This window comes from Myxine glutinosa, chromosome 2 (genome assembly GCF_964187855.1).
Source record: "Myxine glutinosa chromosome 2, kmMyxGlut1.1, whole genome shotgun sequence".
NCBI classification, from domain to species: domain Eukaryota; kingdom Metazoa; phylum Chordata; class Myxini; order Myxiniformes; family Myxinidae; genus Myxine; species Myxine glutinosa.
In genome coordinates, this window is record NC_136262.1 from 207092140 (window position 1) to 207113204 (window position 21065).

Consider the following 21065-nt stretch of genomic DNA (forward strand, 5'->3'; position numbering starts at 1 on the left):
TGTCATCCTACTGTTGTAATCCAGGGCATAGAAATCTTCAACTTTCTTCTTGTACAGGACAGCAACAGTTGCACTTCTGCACCTATGGAAGCTGCTATCATTTTGGTCATTTTGAGGTTTTGGCCACCGTTTGGCAGAGAATCCAAGTTGTTGCTGCATATAGCTGCGAAGGCGGTACTTCTTTGCCACAGCTCCTGTAAACAACCGACAGTAAGCTTGCTTCAGTCTCTCTTGTTTTGTTGATTTGTATTTCCGTCGTATTTCGTCCACCAGCACGTTATGGAAAATCAGGGTCTTTTTCACAGCTGATGTGCTTGCCATTCTTAATAGGCACATTGCCTTTGCTCTTGGAGACTCAACGGTTATTTTTCGCCTGAGTCGCTCCCATCTTTTTCTGTATTTGTCAGCTTGTCGAGTCTGGTATTCAAGTTTGTCGGCCATTTCATCCATTTCTTTCAGTATCTTTTCTTTATTTCGTCTTCGTCTTCGCTCTCCAGTTGATCGTTGTGAGGAAGTCACACCCTCTATGATTTCTGTAGGTGAACCTGGCGGAGTTACCAGCTTGTCCAAAGTTCGTGCTCGTTCCTTCTCTAATTTTCTGTTCTTTGCTCGCCTCAACTTCCATTCTCTCCTTAACTTCCGAGCAGCCCTGTCACTCAACTCACTCACCAACTTAACCTTCCCCGTCTCCTTCCTCTTCTGCCATTGTAGCTTTTCCTTCTTCAAGTATTCTTCTCTCCTCACAGGATCACGATCCCTTCTCTGCCGGTACTGCCTCTGCTTCTCAGCTGCGCTTAGTGGCATACCTGAAACAAATAATGTATTTATGATGAGCACTTAGTGGCGTGTGAACATTCTCTTGAGTTTAGGAAGTGACACGGCACTGTGACGGAAGTGGGCGTGGTCAGAGTTCCACATGTCAATATTTAGGTGAGTAAAATACTGACGGCATACAGTATAATGCAATAAGGTGATTTAAACTATTAAGATTAAGAAAACAAAAATAATTGTACAAGATAGTAACCCTAATAAAATATAGTTACATTCATATACATATGAGACAGCTGCCATCCCTTCATTGGGCGGTGTATATGAAACAGCTACCATTCCTTCATTGGGATGTATATTGTATATATATTACATTCTCGGGAAATATTACAATCATGAGCTTGCAAAATCATTAATTACTTAATTATGTCCCCACTGTTAGGCTTGGTCCCCCCCGTTACCGAAAATCAAGTAACAGAGAGGACAGTAACAGCGGAGACATTTCATGCACACAAATCTCACTGATTCCATTATTAATTCCCAAATTATCGCCCAATCACTCCCATGCCTCAATGAACTATTCTGTAATATAGTTGCGTGATTAGTGTTTTCGAATGTTTTATATTTATAAATGATGAATGTATAACAGTGTGGACAATTTCTGTTTGACGTGCAATACTCACCAACTTATTATTGAAAAAAATTTCCTCAATCACTTCTTTGTTCAACTTTTTTCTTCCATGCTGGAAATGAGAACTTATATGCTGCAAACTGTACTGGACACATTAATGAAATATAGTAAAATCAGACACAGGCTGGCTTTATTGGACAGGGTAACAGGGGGGACTTCAACTCAGGGACATGTGCATTTCGGTTCAGTGATGAATATAAGGAGGTCACAAATTAGCTTATTTCGTCAGCACATTGTACAATACAAATCACTTGATGAAACAGGGGCTTAATATTTTCTCAACACATTGTTTACTGCGGATAAATGAAGTAACTTTCTGAAAATGTTCGTCTCGGACAGAGATATTTCATAGGTACACAGACTTTGAAATTTTTTTTCACACAAAAAATTAAATCCCAGATGTGAATTTCAACCATCATATCGTTAACTAATGTTTAATTAACCTGTACACAACAAAAAATAAGGACAATATTATCAGTAACAGCATTTAAACGGAAGATTAGTCCTTCGGACACAAAATCTACCGCAATTTGATAATCACCCAGCATTGTTTCAGTCGGAGAGTAGCTAATGCACGCAATGGTCTCCCAGGAAAGGTAGCGTCAGTGCAGGGATGGCGATAAGTTCAATGGGAATTAGATATAGCTACAACCCACAGGAACATCCAAATAGCTTGTTCTTTATGTTTTTGAAATTGCTCCCCTAATAGGATCACCATCCGTTATTATTGTTTCCATTTGCGTATGCTCTACCAAGTTTACTACGCTTTGCTCTTCGCCTTTAATAAAACTTTAATTCCCCCAAACTCACAGCATATTCTTGCAACAAAATTCCATATTACATTGCTCATCCCGTACAGACAATAAGTCACGTTAAAGGTCCCGGGAAAGTCCCAAACTTTCCTTTCCCTTTGGCGCAGTTCATGACCTCATTGCTTTATTTAGATTTCAAGAGAAACCCCATATGGTCCACGTGAAAGCCAAACCCTGCAGTGTAAAAAAAGTCGGTACTAAAGCTTAAGGAATGGAATACATAAGGGAAAAGAGAGCATGTCTTATAATTCTCCCCATCAGAGAAAGCAAACGTAGGCCTATACTTCATAATGCTGCAATGTCTGGAGAGTTACACTGTAGCTGGGTTACAGTTACACTTTAATGTAGTTACACTATAGCTGGGTTACAGTTACACTTTAATGTAGTTACACTATAGCTGGGTTACAGTTACACTTTAATGTAGTTACACTATAGCTGGGTTACAGTTACACTTTAATGTAGTTACACTATAGCTGGGTTACAGTTACACTTTAATGTAGTTACACTATAGCTGGGTTACAGTTACACTTTAATGTAGTTACACTATAGCTGGGTTACAGTTACACTTTAATGTAGTTACACTATAGCTGGGTTACAGTTACACTTTAATGTAGTTACACTATAGCTGGGTTACAGTTACACTTTAATGTAGTTACACTATAGCTGGGTTACAGTTACACTTTGATGTAGTTACACTATAGCTGGGTTACAGTTACACTTTAATGTAGTTACACTATAGCTGGGTTACAGTTACACTTTAATGTAGTTACACTATAGCTGGGTTACAGTTACACTTTAATGTAGTTACACTATAGCTGGGTTACAGTTACACTTTAATGTAGTTACACTATAGCTGGGTTACAGTTACACTTTAATGTAGTTACACTATAGCTGGGTTACAGTTACACTTTAATGTAGTTACACTATAGCTGGGTTACAGTTACACTTTAATGTAGTTACACTATAGCTGGGTTACAGTTACACTTTAATGTAATTACACTATAGCTGGGTTACAGTTACACTTTAATGTAGTTACACTATAGCTGGGTTACAGTTACACTTTAATGTAATTACACTATAGCTGGTATATTCCACTACAGCTGGGTTACAGTTCTACAAACAGAAATAATTATTAAATATTGATGCCACCTTTTGTTGCAAAACTGAACCACACCACAATATTCACAACTCGTGAAAACCCGTGGCTTTACCATGGAATGTCTAATTGAGAATTCTGTTCACATGTAAAAAGATGTCTCAAGGAACAGCCGCACAAGATGGGAAGGGTCATATGTGCGGGAGCATGAACACAGAATGTTATATTAAAATTACGGAATTAACAGTTTGCCATCCAAGTTCAACATGTGTTCTCATCACCTCCGCCAAAAAGCGAGACTTACAAATAAAGAGTTTCCATCACCAAATATCTCCTTGACTACAATCTCCGATTGTTCGCATCAGTAAAACAGTAAAACTCTCCGATCAGTCGCACCACCAGTGATTGTGCGACGTCACCAAAGTGGAGACTACGATGCTTCCGCACAATACACATGGAGGTTCAGCAGTGGAGGGAGAAATTTGTCAAGGGAAAACGGCGCTCCCTGAAAAAAACAACCCAGGCAGTGTATAAGCATGAATCTCACTCGAGGGCTGAAGGCCAAAAGGCTGAGACCTATACGTGCTCTATCGTTAAAAAAATTTTTTACCCTCAGGCCTTCTCAAGGGCCGTTGAAACCCTCTAAATTTAGACAAATATGGGCTCATGCTTGCTTTACAATGAAGATAAAGCATAGGGAAGGCATGACGATTGTGAATACTGCACAACACTGATGTACAACAATTACCGTAGCAGATGGCTTGGACGTACTGCAACACGGAAATGTCGAACAGACAGACAGACATTTAGTTAGGTTATAATTGTGGGTGGAGTCAGGCCAGCTGTCCAGCCAATGGGTGGAAGACACAACTCGGATAATTAAACCTTAATCCAGCCTTAGTCCGTGCTATGTGTCACGTGATAGCTCTTAGCCAAGCAGATTGTATACAAATAAAAAAGAGGGTAAAGTGGCCTTTAAAGGCTGAGTTGGTGGATGAAGACACCCTCCGGACAATCCCTGGGTTGAACTTGATCTTTGTGCCAAATATGATGGTTGTTGGCCGAGCGGTCATTGCAAAAAAATGCGAACATAGACATTCACACAGATTGCAGACATACAGACAGATACATGTTGCTCCCCCCCCCCCCACCACCCCCCCACCTTCCCATGCCTCCTCCCCCCAATAGTGGGGCAACTTAGCATAACAATTGTGCATTTTGTGAGGAAAGCACCAAATTTGGCACACTAGTAGACTATCATATTATGAAAAGATCTGGATATTGGGCCATCTCAGATTCAGAGATTTGATTTTTGCAAGATTTCGATTCGATTGGGATCGAAGAGAACACCTTCTTCGTCTTCTGTACAGTGAAGTTGCCAGCCCTGAATTCTCTGGCTACATCTGGGTGCTTCATAGGGAGTGCAACCATGTCCCTCAGGTGAACAGGGACCCACCTGGCATAGTGTGTGTGGTCTAAGGCATGGAACCATGGGACCAGTTCCGTCAGGGCATCAAGGTACATCGTGAATGAAGCCTGCCGCAGAGAACGCACGTAGACCAGTACCAACATCTCTAGTTCCAGCACAGTTTCCCAGTACTGAAAGTTGGGAATGTCTTCTCCTCTCTGGTGACACCGGTCTTCGAACTCAGGCAGGTCTTCTGCATCATCAGCATATGTCATACAGTGGCGTTCATACGCACGGTGTTGCAGGATGTGCGGTGCCGCTGCAGTGATTTGATGAGCTCTTCTTGTGCGGGTGACGTGGGCAGCTCGCAGGAAGGAGTCGGCCGTCCCTGGCGTTGCAATCTCAGCTTGCAAATCTGCAAAATCTGCAAATCTGCAAAAATCAAATCTCTGAATCTGAGATGGCCCAATATCCAGATCTTTTCATAATATGATAGTCTACTCGTGTGCCAAATTTGGTGCTTTCCTCACAAAATGCACAATTGTTATGCTATATTTAGCTTAGCTGCCGGACTACAAGCCCTCTCCCTCCCACAGATCTTCCGATATCCCTGTTCTCTGCTGTTGTACTTGTGTGCTTCCCTCTCTCCCCATCTTGTCTCCCGCTCCCTTTGTTATATTTTGTGTCCGTTTTTTTTGTGATTGATGTTAGTTAGCTCTTACACGAGCCTTGATGTTGTGTACAAAAAAAAAAAAGATGACAAATTTTATTTATTGGACATAACTTAGCTCAAGGGGTTATGGCATCACTGAGCTATCCCAACAGGAAATACTTTTAAGTTTGTGTGATTCCTTTACGATAGAGCTTAAAAGTTCCTGAAAAATCTCAGTTCGAATACAGACATAAGAAGTTTCACGTGAAAAGTCGAGCAATATTTTATTAAATAAAATGCACAAGTGAATGACTGAACTCACGTATTCAAGGGAAATTCTGTGTGCAGGGCTTCCTTCAACAGTTGAGGTAGATCATTCGATGGATGTTTGTGCATTGGACCATAAGACAGTTTTCAAAATCATTATCTTGCGTTTTTATATCATTAACCCCTTTGAGCCTTCAGTGCTCCGATGACAGTCGGTGCACTGCTATTAGTGCAGGGATGAAGGAGAATGAATTTAAAAACATTAATTCGTTTCTCTAACCAGCTACACTCCAATAGTCTATAGGATCCATTGGGACACCATTCGATTAGGACAGGGTACTCCGACTGTGAAATTGAAGGCTGCTGAGCCTCAAATTTAACCCAAATGGTTATTAAATGAACTACATGCGAATACAGGACTTTTAAAATGACGGATGAATGCTAATGAGGCCTTTCACGCATGCGCTGTGTGTGCGTTTTCATTGACTCACTTCCGCTAGACGGGGCACTTTTAACCTGCTTGTGCGAGTGTAAAATCTGTAATTCAAATAGTCACACATTTCAAAACACGTTTTTCAGCATTTAAATGAAAGAGTGGCAATTTCAGGATGGTTAACTATAATTGTCGTGTTCATGGATGCAACACGGACTCACAAAATTACATCGAAAATACGAGAAATATCTGTGGATGACAGGTGTCGAGTTCCAACCATTTCCTGTTAATACAAGCGCAAGCGGAACAGTGGAGAAAAAAAAAAAAAAAACCACACACACACACACACACACACACACACACACACACACACACACACACACACACACACACACACACACACACACACACACACACACACACACACACACACACACACTTTTAGCAATAGATGCAAAAATAGTGTAATTCGCACATACCTTGGGGTTTTGCAATTGCTTCTATGTATGTTTGTCTGCATGTCTCTCTGCCGTCTGTCTCGGCAAGTCCTTTGCTGAAGTGCCATGATTGGTGAGAGAGGTACCAACACCCAGCAAAGTTGCATGGTGACAATTGAATTCACCACATATGAGGAAGAGAGAGTTGGGATGAGTGGTTAAAAAGTTTGTCCATGTTGTCTGAGAGAGATTTAGATTGTGTCTTCACTGTTAGGAGAATGATACAACATACCGATGAACAAGAGTTGGGAGCAGAGGGGAAGTCACAGCCAGGACCATATATGGAGAGAGTCCGGCCAACTCGCCAGCAGGTACCACCTTTCCCACCAAGCGAGTGTGAGCAGTGACCGAGATCATAGGTATACCGATCAACACAGGCATGCTAAATAACTCTTTGTTCAAAAAGTATGCCATCCACAACCTTGTAATTTACTGAGATCATAGATGGAAACATTCCTTATAATCTGAGATTAATCCACAGGGTATAACATCGATAGTTTGGCTAGTCGTATGATTTGAACCGCGTTGGAACCAGATTTTTTGCAATTCCTGGCGGTGGATGAACCACGATTGTTCCTTCGCTCCTATAGTTTTTTTTTATCGAACTTAGCTCTCCGACAGGATTACTAGGAGACACAAATCTGTCTTAGAAAGGGTAATGTACAATCTGTAATTTGATAATAGACTGCTCGAGAGATACGTACAGCGATGTAACTAAAAAACAGTAATTTATGGTGGTTCTTTAAGGAATTCTGTGTTCCAAATGAATCAACCAACCACCATGTACGAGCAGAAGAATCAATGGCCAGACTTTGTCTGTATATGGCACTGGTCGCAGTCAGATGTACACCTGGGGGTTGGGAGGTGAAAGATCAATACAGGTGCAGTGAGAAATTGAGTTATTGATGTAAAATGCAACTCCACCGCTGGGGCGTTGTTCAGATCTATCAAATCGAAGAGACCAACCAGAGAGACTTGAGACACTCAGGAGTCAGAGACGTCCGGTGGAAGGAAGGATTCTGTTAAACAGATGATGTCTTGTTTATCGACAGCAGCCCGGATTGAGAGATCTGTCAGGTTAGAGCAGAGGCCTTTGGCAGTTAGAGATAGGGGAGGAGGAGGCATCGGAATGGTGCGGCTTGGGGGAGGGAAGGCTTCGTGGGGGCAAGGTGAGGCTTTGGGGGGCTAGGGGGGCGGAGCGGGTGTTGAGGGGGAAGGTTTGAGTGTGATGGATGCGGGGGAAAGTTTGAGTGTGTAGGGTGCGAGTGAAGGTTTGAGTGTGTGGGGTGCGGGTGAAGGTTTGAGTGTGAGGGATGTGGGGGAAAGTTTGAGTGTGTGGGGTGCGAGTGAAGGTTTGAGTGTGTGGGGTGCGGGTGAAGGTTTGAGTGTGAGGGATGTGGGGGAAAGTTTGAGTGTGTGGGGTGCGAGTGAAGGTTTGAGTGTGTAGGGTGCGCGTGAAGGTTTGAGTGTGTGGGGTGCGGGTGAAGGTTTGAGTGTGTGGGGTGCAGAGGAAGGTTTTAGATGGTGAGGTGAGGGGAATTCATTGAGAGGGTAGGGTGAGGAGGGAGGCAGAAATGGGGAACATGAAGTTTTGAGGTTATGAGGTGAGGGTGGTTGCTTTTCTTGATTCCATATTACCAATTTTGATAGACGGAGATAAAGATCATGGAATGGGGGATTGGAACGCTTGTTAAACACATGGAGAAACTGCGCTGTATGAGTGGGGTTGAAGGGAGAAGGTGTTGGTGGGGGGCGGGGGGAGGGATGTTTTTGGCCGAGGTACAGAGCAGACAAAAACCTCAGAAAAATAAACAATTTGAAGAAGAAGATCAGAGATATATGGTGGAGAAACAGAACATGCACAGCTTAAAATGATTTATTTTTAAAAGAAGAAATTTATATTTAATGTAGATTCTGTTTGGAGGGAAGAGGGGTGGGGGAATGTTGAACCAGTAGCAGAAGAAAATTCAATGTATAAATGAGAATCTTTATGGGGTGAAATTAAATAGATTTTTATTTGTTTGTTCCGATTATTTGAAACGAGGAGCGGAAATAGGATAGGATAAAGTGGAGGATGGCGAGGCAAAGTACCTGAGATTACACCCAGGACTGATTTGCTATAAAGCATACTTTCTGAGCAACCTTTTTGGACCTTTTAAGACCCTTAAGCCACCAGGACCCCTTTAGACTCCTTAGAAAATCTAAAAACAAAAATCCCAGGTTAGATAGCTTAGAGGTGAGTGTGTGCCCCTCTAGGCCATGCTGCCAGCCCATATTTATGATTAGTAGCCTACATATGTGAAGTTGAGCATATTGTGGTCCATAAATCCTAATGGAAAGGATTCAGAAGTGGGATCAGAACAGGATAAATTGGACATTTAGGTGTATAAAAAAACGATTACTTTTGAATTAGGCTGGAAGACACCTCCAAACATCTGCTGAGGGGTTTAACTGCCACACTCTGGACTCGGCTTTTGAGACCTGGGTGTCACTACCTGACACAATTCTGCCACCTGCAGGTGATATATGCATACCGCTGTTGTCAATACCCAGTTGTACAACAGGGACAGTATCGGCCAATTCATGACACTGATATTAAAAAATATATCATCACAAAAGTTATCTTGGCTAGTCGTGATTATTTTCGAATTTTAAGGAAGAATAAAACGCACTTTACCTGGATTGCTTCGCTTACAGCAGTTTCATTTGGAGGCAATGATACAGTTATAGCAATCCATCAACTGGAAACCTCCCCAGAATGTTTTGTTTTTCCTGCAGGTGTCATGCAGGTGTCATGTTTTTCCTCCCAATAATGAATAATGTGTTTTCTAAGTGCCTGCTAAGGAAGAACATGATGTGATAAACTTAGTGTTTCAACCATTCATCGTGTTCCCCAAAATTGTGACATATGTATTTAAATGTCATTTATTTAAATAAAAAAAATTCATTTCAACCCATTTATTAACTCAACTGTTAATAAATGGGTTGTCCATGGGCCAATCTACTAGTAACTACTAGTCCATGGGCCAATCACTCAAAATTGACTTTTCGGCACCAGTCGGGGGGACAAAGGCTCACTATATGCGCGCTGAGCTTGGAGCAAGCAAGACGTACCCTCCGAGCGCTGTGAGGCCTCCCCGCATCCTCTGGACTGGACCGTGCTTTATCCTGTCCCCGAGCCAAGGTGCACCTTGTGCTATCGACTGCCTGTCCCTTCCTGCCATCAATCCCTGTGTAAGTCAGCCTTGTTCCGTTTGTCTGTGGTCTGTCTGGGATAAGATAAGATTGTATTTAAGTGCCCATCTCTTCTGTGTCTTTTACCTCACTCTGCCGTGTAATCTACCCCCTTTTCTCCACCACTGTAATTATACCCTCCTCCGGAGGTCTTGAGAACTGTACCCCTTGCGTCGTTTCATCTATCCCAGTCGTTGTGTCCTTTCCATCATTGATTTAGCATAGCGCGATTTGGTCAACGTCTGGGTGGAATCGGGGTCTAGTCGGGGAATAACTGTTCGGTCGCGGTCATACCAACCGCTCGGTCAAAATAACATCTAAACCGCGTCCGTTCAGAACTCCGCTGCCCGTCTACTCACCCATTCCCGGACCCGTGACCACATCACCCCCGTCCTTTACAAGCTTCACTGGCTCCCCATCTCCCAGAGAATCCAGTACAAAATCCTCCTCTTGACCTACAAAGCCCTCCATAATCTGGCCCCATCCTACCTGGCTGACCTCCTCTCCAGACACACTCCCACCCGCAACCTCCGCTCTGCTGGTACCAACCTCCTGACCCCCCCCCATCCGGACCAAATTTAGATCCTGGGGGGACAGGGCCTTCTCCATCGCTGCTCCCACCCTCTGGAACTCGCTACCTCACACCATCAGAGACTCCTCCTCACTCACCACATTCAAAACATCACTCAAGACCCACCTGTTCAACACTGCATTCAACATTTAACCCACAGCATCTAACCCCTGACTATCTCCTCTCCTTCTCCCTCCTTTGTGCTTTGAATATTTCCCTATTGATTCTTCTTTTTTTGCAATTGTTTTTATGTTTTATTATGCATTATGTTTTGCACTCTGTCAAAGCGTCTTTGGGCTTCCTGAAAAGCGCTATATAAAATAAATGCATTATTATTATTATTATATTTTTTGTAAAGAAGATGGGCTGGGGCATATATTTTGATATGATATCCATTCCAAATTGGTAGCTTTATAGTATTTTGGAGGGAAAATGTGTATTTTGGGGGCAAAATCCAGTTTTTCGAAAAAAAAAAAAAAAAAAATACTTGTGACAGGAAATTACTTTTGACAGTTGAAATTAATAACTATCAACAGTATTGATTTTTTCAGGTTGTTTACATTACTGTTTTTGTCTGGTTGCCATGGAAACGGCCGTTTTGGGGCAAAAAAGGTGTTTTTTACACTGTTTTCTAAAAAATTCATATCTCAGTAACAATTCAATATATTTGAATAGTTTCAGCTGAAATCATTTCCTTAGACCCCAAGGTAGTTTTTTAGTAACATATAAGCACAAGATCACATGTCAAAATAGGGAATTTTTGTGGTAGGAGAATATCTTTTTTTGCGGTTGTGTACAGACTGCTTGATCCACTGTACAGATGACGATTCTAAACTGGTGTCACCAAAGGACTTGCAGTCATGGCAGACATTGTTAAGGGCAGCAGAAATCAGAAACCATCAGCCTATTCTGACTATCGCAGTGGACCTGGCTGAGGGACATACCCCACCTGTGCAATATCATCGTAAATGCCGCAGTGTTTTCACATTAAAAAGGAACCTTGATCGATTATGTACCACGGAACCCGGGGAAAATGTAGACATGGCTGAACATTCCCGACAAGTGGTACTGAGGCAGGAGCCAAGCTCTTCTCGAGTTTATGAAGCAAAGTGCATATTTTGTCAAAACAGTAACAAATACCTGAAGGGGCAGCATTCTAAGGAAAGACTTGTACAATGTACTCAGCTACGGGCTGACTCAACAATCAGACAGGTTGCCATACGAAAGATGGACCAAATAATTCTTGCTGTTCTTAGCAGGGATCTTGTAGCTGCAGAGGGCCATTACCATAGGTCATGCTATCGTCATTATACAAGAGAAGAGAAGGTACCTGCCAGCTGCAGTGACAATGGCGACATTGCCCATATGGAAACTGACGAATCTGTCTACCAGGCTGCTGAGAAACTCTCATACAATGAGTTATTCAAATTCATTCGAAATGAAATCATTCAAAAGCCCAAAGTGATATATCTGACTGATATGACACTGCGACTACAATTATCAATGAAAATGTCCGGCATTGTGGAGGTAAAGGACTCCAACAAAAAGCATATCCGCCGCAGATTGGAGAGCGAGTTTGGTGGATTGCTTCATTTTGTTCAAAATGACTGGCAAATTGTTAGTATATCCTGATACCTTGTCAAGGGATGAACTTGCCAGAGATAACATGGAACTGAAGATGATAATAAATGCATTACAAGCATCAGAAAGTGACCCTATGTCAGTAGTAACCAAAGCTGCCTTACAAATGCGTACTGTTATTCGAAACCAGAGATTAATGGAAGATTGGCCACCACAACCATCAGAACTCACTGCTGAATCCGCACACATACCTAATGCAGTTACACGTTTTCTGCAAATGATCATAACAGGTCAGCAAGGTAGAACAAACTCTAGTGTTCGTGTCGAAAGGCAGGTTTGCTCAATAGGCCAAGATTTAATATATGCGGTTACTGACGGTAGGCATCGTCCACCAAAACATATCTTGTTGGCTCTTGTGGTCAAGTGTATCACAGGAAATGTTGAGCTCATTAAAATTCTTAACAGACTTGGACATTGTATCTCATACTCAATGATGGAGCAAATAGAGACAGCATTGTGTATGCAGAAGTTTGGCTCCATATCTGAGGTCAGTCTGCCAGCCAGCGTTCTGGTTTTGCAGGCCACTACCCTTGTGTGGGACAATATTGATAAACTTGAAGAAACACTGAGTGGTGGCGGAACTTCACACCGTGTGAACGGCATTGCAATCCAGGACAAGTTTATTGGACCCATACAAGAACAGCCGAAAACACCTGTTACAAAAAGCAAAAAGAGATCCATCGACATTGAAGAGGCCCCTCTTCCTCAGTACAATTCTGGGGAACGGGTTGGTCCAGCACCAATTATTTCGATTGAACCAAATGCTACAGATGCAGTTACAGAAGCGCAGTTAAAGAATCGGTTATGGATGATATTTCGCCAACAAGATGGTACTGTGCCGAGCTGGACAGGATTCAACATTCTGGCTCGTAACAATGTCAATGTTATGCCTAACACCATAAGTTATCTACCAACTATAAATGCACCAGCAACAGAGATGTCAACTGTTTTTGAAATTCTGATTCAGTCTGAGATGATCAGACGTGAATTGCAGCTGCCTAGCATGGTATTAGTGTTCGATCAAGCATTGTATGCAAAGAGTGCTGAGATTGTTTGGAAGCACCCTGAAAATTTTAGCGGTCTTGTTCTCAGGATGGGCGATTTCCATACAATAATGAACTTCCAATCCACCATAGGCAAGCGTTTTCAAGATGCAGGTCTGCGAGAACTTGCTGTAGAATCTGGGATAATCGCTCAGGGCTCTGTGCAAGCAGTGATGGACGGACATCAATACAATAGAGCGGTCAGACTTCACAAGCTAGTCTATGAAACCATTCTAAGATTGGCATGGAAGCAATTCATCCCATGGTTGCAAACCAATCACATGGCAGATGTTGTCATCTTAGATGATGCCATTCAATGCATTGAACTGACATGTGATGACATCAATCAAGACTCTGTGAATGCAGTCCTTGACAAACCTAGTGTCAAACGTATTCTCCATCTCTTTGACATATTCCTGCAAAATTTGCGAGATGGCAGTAGAGGTGAATTAGCGAGCTTCTGGATGTCATATGTTGATATGGTCGACATCATGCTAGGTCTGATACGGGCATCAAGAGAGGGAGATTGGCTACTGCATCTGAGCTACATCAGGCAATTGATCCCTTGGGCATTTGCATATGACAAAATAAACTATTCTCGTTATCTACCGATATATTTTGCTCAGATGTCACAACTTCCATCAAGTCACCCAGAGAAACATGACCATTTCATAAGTGGAGGGTTCTCAGTCCAACGAGGAGGCCAGAATCCTTTCGGTAGAATCCCAGCTGATCAAACGATAGAGGAGACAGTTAACAGGGACACCAAAACACCTGGGGGGCACCAAAGGGTTCAGTCTAAAATCAAAATCACTTCACCGATACTACATGACATCAGAATACCGTAGTGTTGCTCTGCGGCATATGCGTGAGATGGTACATCATCCAACTCCTCAGTTTTCTCACTCTGATCTTCAGACTCCATGGATAAAGAAGGATCATAGCGATACCAAGGCAGTTGCAGATATCCTTGAGCATGAATGGATGAATCCTATGAGTGGTGATCAGTCAGAACTTGTAAGCATTTATACTGGACGGCTTGCCACCACAGACATCGCTGATGACTTAAAAAAGGCATATGCTGTTGGTGTTGAAGCATACAACAACTTCAAGAAGAATCGTCTGGAGGCTGATCCCCCCACTCAGACCTTCCACAGCAAACTTGTCAAACAGAAACTGAAAACATTCTCAGATATGACCAAGAAGAAACGTGTGACACAATCAAATGGGAAGGAAATAATCCTACGAGCTGACAAGCAATTGTTTGCACACATGATTCTTGCAGCTCAGAGCCGAGAGTTAAATCTTCAGCAAGTACTCGTGCACCCACCTGGCCCCGTTCCATGGTCCCTGGCGACACCGGATGGTTCATTGAGAAAAACCAACAAATCAGCTCTTGCCAAAGCATTGGTAAAGGATATCGATGCTGCTGAAACCATCCCACAGCCATCCGCTACTATCATTGATGGAATGAGTTTGGTTCAGCGATTGAAAGGGGACAATCAAACATTTGCAGAGCTTGCAGAAAGTTGTCTCACATTAGCACTTCATGAGGGCACCAACAGCCAGAGGATTGATATCGTGTTTGATGTCTACCGTGATGAGTCGATAAAGAATGCTGAAAGATCTAGCCATGGGGCGGAAGAGGGCCTGCAGTTCAAGAATATAACCAGAGGACACAAGATTAAACAGTGGAGAAAATTCTTGCAGACTCCTCAGAACAAATCTTGCCTGAACAAGTTCATTATTGAAGAATGGAGGAGACCAGAGCACAGGGGCAGATTGGGCACCAAGGTTCTTTATGTAACATGTGAGGAACATTGCTATAAGCTGACAATAAACAAATGGGAAGAAGACAATACGATGTTGTGTACACAAGAGGAAGCAGACACGCGAGTCCTCCTGCATGCCGCAAATGCAGCAATGAATGGATATAAAGCCGTCATCATAACTGCTGAAGACACAGACATTCTTGTGATCAGCATTGCCTTCTTCTACAGTATTCGTTGCCCAATATTGTATCAGAGAATTAGCACAAAAACCCGTCGAACATACATTAACATAGGCAAAGTTGCAAGCAGCCTTGGTGAGGAGTTGTGCACAGCTCTGATAGGTTTGCATGCCTTTACAGGCAGCGATTCAGTCAGTGCTGTTGCTGGCAGATGAAAACTTCTTGGATTAAAACTAACTAAGTCAGTGGTAGCCTACCGAGAGTGCTTCAACGAGTTAGGTCAGTCTTGGCAGGTATCCGAGGGACTTATGCAGAAACTTGAAGCCTTCACATGCAATCTGTATGTATCAACTGGATTGACAGACGTGAATGAGTGTCGTTATCAGCTCTTCTGTGCAAAGAGGGGCAACACGGAATCCGAACAGTTACCTCCATGCAAGGATTGCCTATTCCAGCATGCTCAACGGGCAAACTACCAAGCTGGCATATGGCGTTGCTCGCTCCAGTGTATACCCGAAGTTCCTCGACCTAGCGATTGCGGCTGGACCATAGGTGACAATGGGGGCCTAGAGATTCTATGGATGACTGGTCTGCCAGCACCATCAGCAGTCTTGGAACTGATGAACTGTAATTGTGTTCATTTATGTGATGCATCGAATTGCTCATGCATTACGAATGGCATGAAATGATATATCCCCAAATGTGCAAAAACCAAAAATGTGACAACCAGTTCGAGGAAACTGTGGACGACACGCAAACAGATGTATATAGTGAGGATAGTGATGATGACAGTGATTCTTAAATGTAAACCACAGTCAAACTGTGACCATGTGAATTTTGGCAATTTAACACACTTGAACTAACTATTAACATGTATCAGTCAAGTTGATGTTTTTCTTAGCAAAATGAGACATTTTAGCACATTTGCAATTGAGAAGTGATGAATGTTGTCAACATATATTACATTAAGATTTCACCCATTCTGTTACTGGCAACCAGTCTCTTAAAGTGGTATATGTAACTCTGGGGACTTTCAAATGATGCAACAATGGCTAGTTAGACCATTGGTTCCAGATCAATTGTATTCAGGCATGTAAAATAGCTGGGAAATAAGCAGACTGCAATAACGGTGATAACTTATCCTTAACTGATGTATTGCAAGAAATGTCGCATCATGCAAAACAAATATTTCCATAGCAACAAGGACATGATTTGGATGTCTAGAATGCATATTTTCTTTGTTTTGTGATGATATACATGTATTGATCAATGTGTGTAAAAACTATGAATGTATTGATTTTTCATTTTTTCATTATTTTTGGGATTTTTTTTAAAATTCCAAAAAAAATGATATTCTCCTACCACAAAAATTCCCTATTTTGACATGTGATCTTGTGCTTATATGTTACTAAAAAACTACCTTGGGGTCTAAGGAATTAATTTCAGCTGAAACTATTCAAATATATTGAATTGTTACGGAGATATGAATTTTTTTAGAAAATAGTGTAAAAAACCTTTTTTGCCCCAAAACGGCCGTTTCCATGGCAACCAGAGAAAAACCGTAATGTAAACAACCTGAAAAAATCAACACTGTTGATAGTTATTAATTTCAACTTTCAAAAGTAATTTCCTGTCACAAGTTTAAAAAAAAAATTTTTTTCTTCCAAAAACTGGATTTTGCCCCCAAAATACACATTTTCCCTCCAAAATACTATGAAGCTACCAATTTGGAATGGATATCATATCAAAATATATGCCCCAGCCAATGTTCTTTCCAAAAAATATAGTGAGCCTTTGTGTCCCCACGTGGTACCGACATCTGCCCTGGCCCATGGACTACCGTCCAGTTGAGTTCATCACATACTGAACCCTCCGGCGTCTGTCGTCCGTTAACTTTTACGTTAACACTCCAGCGTCCACAAATATCAACGGATTCTGATCAAACTTGACATGCAGCATCCTCACCCCAAGGACCAGGTTGTTATTACATTTCAGCCAGATCCGTTGAAAAATGGCGGACTTAGGCGACCATTTTGTTTTTGGTCATGAAAACGACGTTAACACTCTAGCGTCCACAAATATTAACAGATTTTGATCAAACTTAGAATGCTTAACCCTTACCACACAAGGTAGGTTGCTATTGCGTTCCAACCAGATCCGTCACAAAATGGCCGCCATATTGTTTTCAGCTCCGAAACGACGTTAAGACTTTAAGTAACATTTTTCTCAATGATTAGCATGTATATGAAATGTCCATATACATTTTCCCTATAACTTTCATGACAAGGATTCCCCGCAATTTCTTCTGACGTCACTTAAATATGCACTTGCGACGTTTTGTGGGCATGTTCACTGTAGTAGGGGAGCCAGAGTGAGCTATCGTGCAAAATAACGGTTGGAGGTCGGGATGGATGCTATACTTTCTTTGAATGGATTTTCTGGTAGATATATTCATTCCGCATAGATTCTAGGTTGTGTGCTCTGCGAAAACTCTTGCGAACTGAAATTATGGCCATAACTTTGAATTTTTGCATGCAACAATTTTGGTCAAAAAATTAGGGGTAGGGGAAATACATTTGGGATTTAGATAGGGTCAGCTTTGACGAAAACACACATGTTAGGCATCAGTAGAAAGGTATTGGCCCAGGCTACAATTTGGTAGTAAAATTATTTTGATTACATCACCGATGACGTCATCAGAGGTCAAAAGGTCACCGATTTGGAAGGGAAGTGAAAATTAAGGTATCTCGTCAATAGATTGCCCCATTTCAGACATACCAATAAAGTTAGAATAACAAATATACTCTTTATATAAGAAGACATATAGGCAAAGTTTTTAATAAAAATAAAGTTTACAAAAGATGCGTATTTGTTATGTAAACCCATTTCAACGGAACGGTAATTTTTGGAAAAATCACCAAAATTGGGAAATTCTTGAGAAATACAGATAGCATTCATTATTTTCACTTTATGGTGTAGCAGCATAGATTCTATCTTGATCTAGCTTCATAATGCATTCAATAACAATTTTATATCAGATATTAACTCTTTGGGTAGTAAAATTATTTTGATTACATCATCGAAGACGTCACCAGAGCTCAAAAGGTCATTGATCTAAAAGGGAAGTGAAAATCTGTTTTTATGTTATTCATATATCGAATAATGTGTCATTCATTTTTATTTCAGGCTTGTTGCTACACCCATCTTGGAACATCTATAGGGGACTCATCGATTCAAGTTGGTCAGAAAAGAAAGACTCCTGATGGGACAAATGTGAAAATCTAGGTACCTCTTCAATAAGATGTCTTATATCACATAAACCATGAGAACTAAAATAACAAACATATTACTGAAGAAAGTGAACTCACGAACAAAGTTTTTGATAGCGAGATATTCATCAAAAGTAATATAGTCATTATGTTGACCCCTTGTGTTGTTCGAGCCAAATTTGTGTAAATTGCTAGAAAAAGATGTATCCTGCATAATTTTACATTATAATGTTTTTTGTTATTTTACTCATCGGTACTCATGATGTGTTATTCATGTTACAGGTTTGTTGCCACAACAATTATGGAACCTCTGGGGGACTCATCGATTCAAGTTGGTCAGAAAAGGAAGACTCCTCATGAGACAGATTACGACTCCTGTCTAATCTGCCAGAAGAAGATATCATCTCCCCTTCAGAAAATCACAAGTAGAGGTTATGCATCATTATTGCAAGCTGTAACGCAAAGGGGAGATAGTGTCGCATGCCGTCTCATAGACGATGCCAAAAATAAGGACTCATTCTTGCACAGAAATCCCAAGGTTCACGCTGACTGCTGCAGTGCATATACATATTGTTACGGACCGCGGATTAGATGTTATTTTGACCGAGCGGTGGTGTAACCGCGGCCGAACAGTTATTCCCCGACTAAAACCCAATTCAACCCAAACGTTGGCCGTATTGCACCACCGCTATTCAATCGGGAAAAGACTAAGACGACAAATGCAAAGAGGAAAAGGAATAAGACGAGAAAAGGGTTGAAAATACTACTAAATTTATTTACTATTTACAGGCTCAAAATAACCAAGGAGAAGGAACGATAATAAAATAATATACAGAAGCTTTTAGAGACACAGGGAAAATACTAGCTTATCTAACAGGCTTACTTACTACCCAGGACAGAACAAACAAAGACACTGACTCACGCGGGGAATTGCAGAGTGGATTGCTGGAAGGAGGTGTGTGGCTGGAGGGGGGAGGACGGCACGGAGCTGGCTGGAGCTTGATCCCGCACGGGACGTCGGGCTGGACCTCGACGGCCGCTGATGCCACCGAGCCTGTCGTGTGCGCGGAGTCACGGGTCGGAGCTGCTTGTCTCAGTAAAAGCGCATCTGCTCTGGCGACCCAGCTCTTTCTTTGGACTCAGTAAAAGCGCAACTCTCTGACGACCCAGCTCTTGTCTCCTCCCTCCTTGTCTCAACTGCTTGGGGAACGCCCCGCCGGCGAGTTATATAGGCCCCGCCCCTCAACCTTTGTGAACCTCCCCGATCGCTCTTCCTCCGCCCTCTCAAGCCAAACCCCTTGTTCATGGTTGGTCGAGTGGGGCTGGCTCACTCCTCCCCTCTACGACGAGGTGGAGACACACCTTTCTTCCCCAACCCTGCCTCGTGGCCAATGGTGGTTGAAGAAAACCGCCCAAAATGCAGTTGGCCATCGAAATGAAATGAAAGGGGATCTACTCTTATTTCACTTGGTACAATGGAGTATTTAAGTTAATGGGAGACACAGCCTTACCCTAAGACACATAATAAGATATAAGCTACTGAACAAGGGTTTTATCGGGTCCTGCAATGTGGTGTTTATGGAATAACTACCGAGACGCCCTTTTTATCTTTACACAACTCCGGAGGCAGGAGGCGCAGAATAAACAATAATAATAATAAAACACACAATAAAAAAAATACAGTCCTCATATCCGCAACACTGCACCCTCCTCCTCTTAGGCACGTCACGGGCCTATAACGTTAATTTAGTGTGACACGTAGGTGTAGTTCCCTCTACTTTTAACCTGACCCTGAGTGCGACAGTTTAAAACATAAATAAATGTGTCCCGCTGCTCCATTGCACCCTGCCTAACAGACTTACGCCCACAGTTAACCGAATTGCGGAATGGTCTTCACACTATACATTGACGGTGGGGAGCATTATTTACAATTGACGCTACTTTTATTTACAAGGCTAACCCAGGACCTGTAATTGTTCTTTCTGGGGGGGAGACAGTCTGCTCTGCATCGACGCACCATGAAAGCACCTATAACGCACCAACACACCCTCAAGCACCAATCGGTGCAGTCACCACAGTTCACTGAATAAAATAAATCGACAACCCTTAACCTTGCAGGTGGTCTCTTGCTCTTCGGCTCCCTCTGCTGGCTATTATTATTTCTTCCAGATGTTGTCATTTTCTTTCATTTTCTTACTGGCGGCCTATTTGAACTGAAAAATGCACCCAATGTGTCCTTTTTTAATTTATTTTATTTATGGCCCACAGGGCCGACTACGTGTGGTTCACCTGTGGGGCATCGGTGCCCTGTGGCCAAGGTCCGCCAGCAAGATTTCGGGCCCTCATGGCCGGTTCCAGCAGAGGGGCCATGCCCCAACCCATGGGGTCCATAAGTGGTGCTCGGCCACAGACATGTGGTCCATAATGTGGTGCATCGATGCAGACAGCTGGTTCTGGGAGTTTCTGGCGCACAATGGCTGACTCAAGCATGCTCCCCTCGGCGCCCAATGGCGCACAGGTCATGTGGGAGACAAAAAGGGGAAGACAAATGAGCGAGGGGTAAGGTCACAAGGGTACACATCAATAAGGCAATGCAAGGTGAAATGCGTACGGAGGGCGAAGTGAGAAAGCTCGTCCCTACCGTACGTCACCCCCCTGTCACCTACACTACCCTTGCCCTTACCCCATATGTACAAAATCTACACATTACCAATCCGTCGCTACCGTCACGT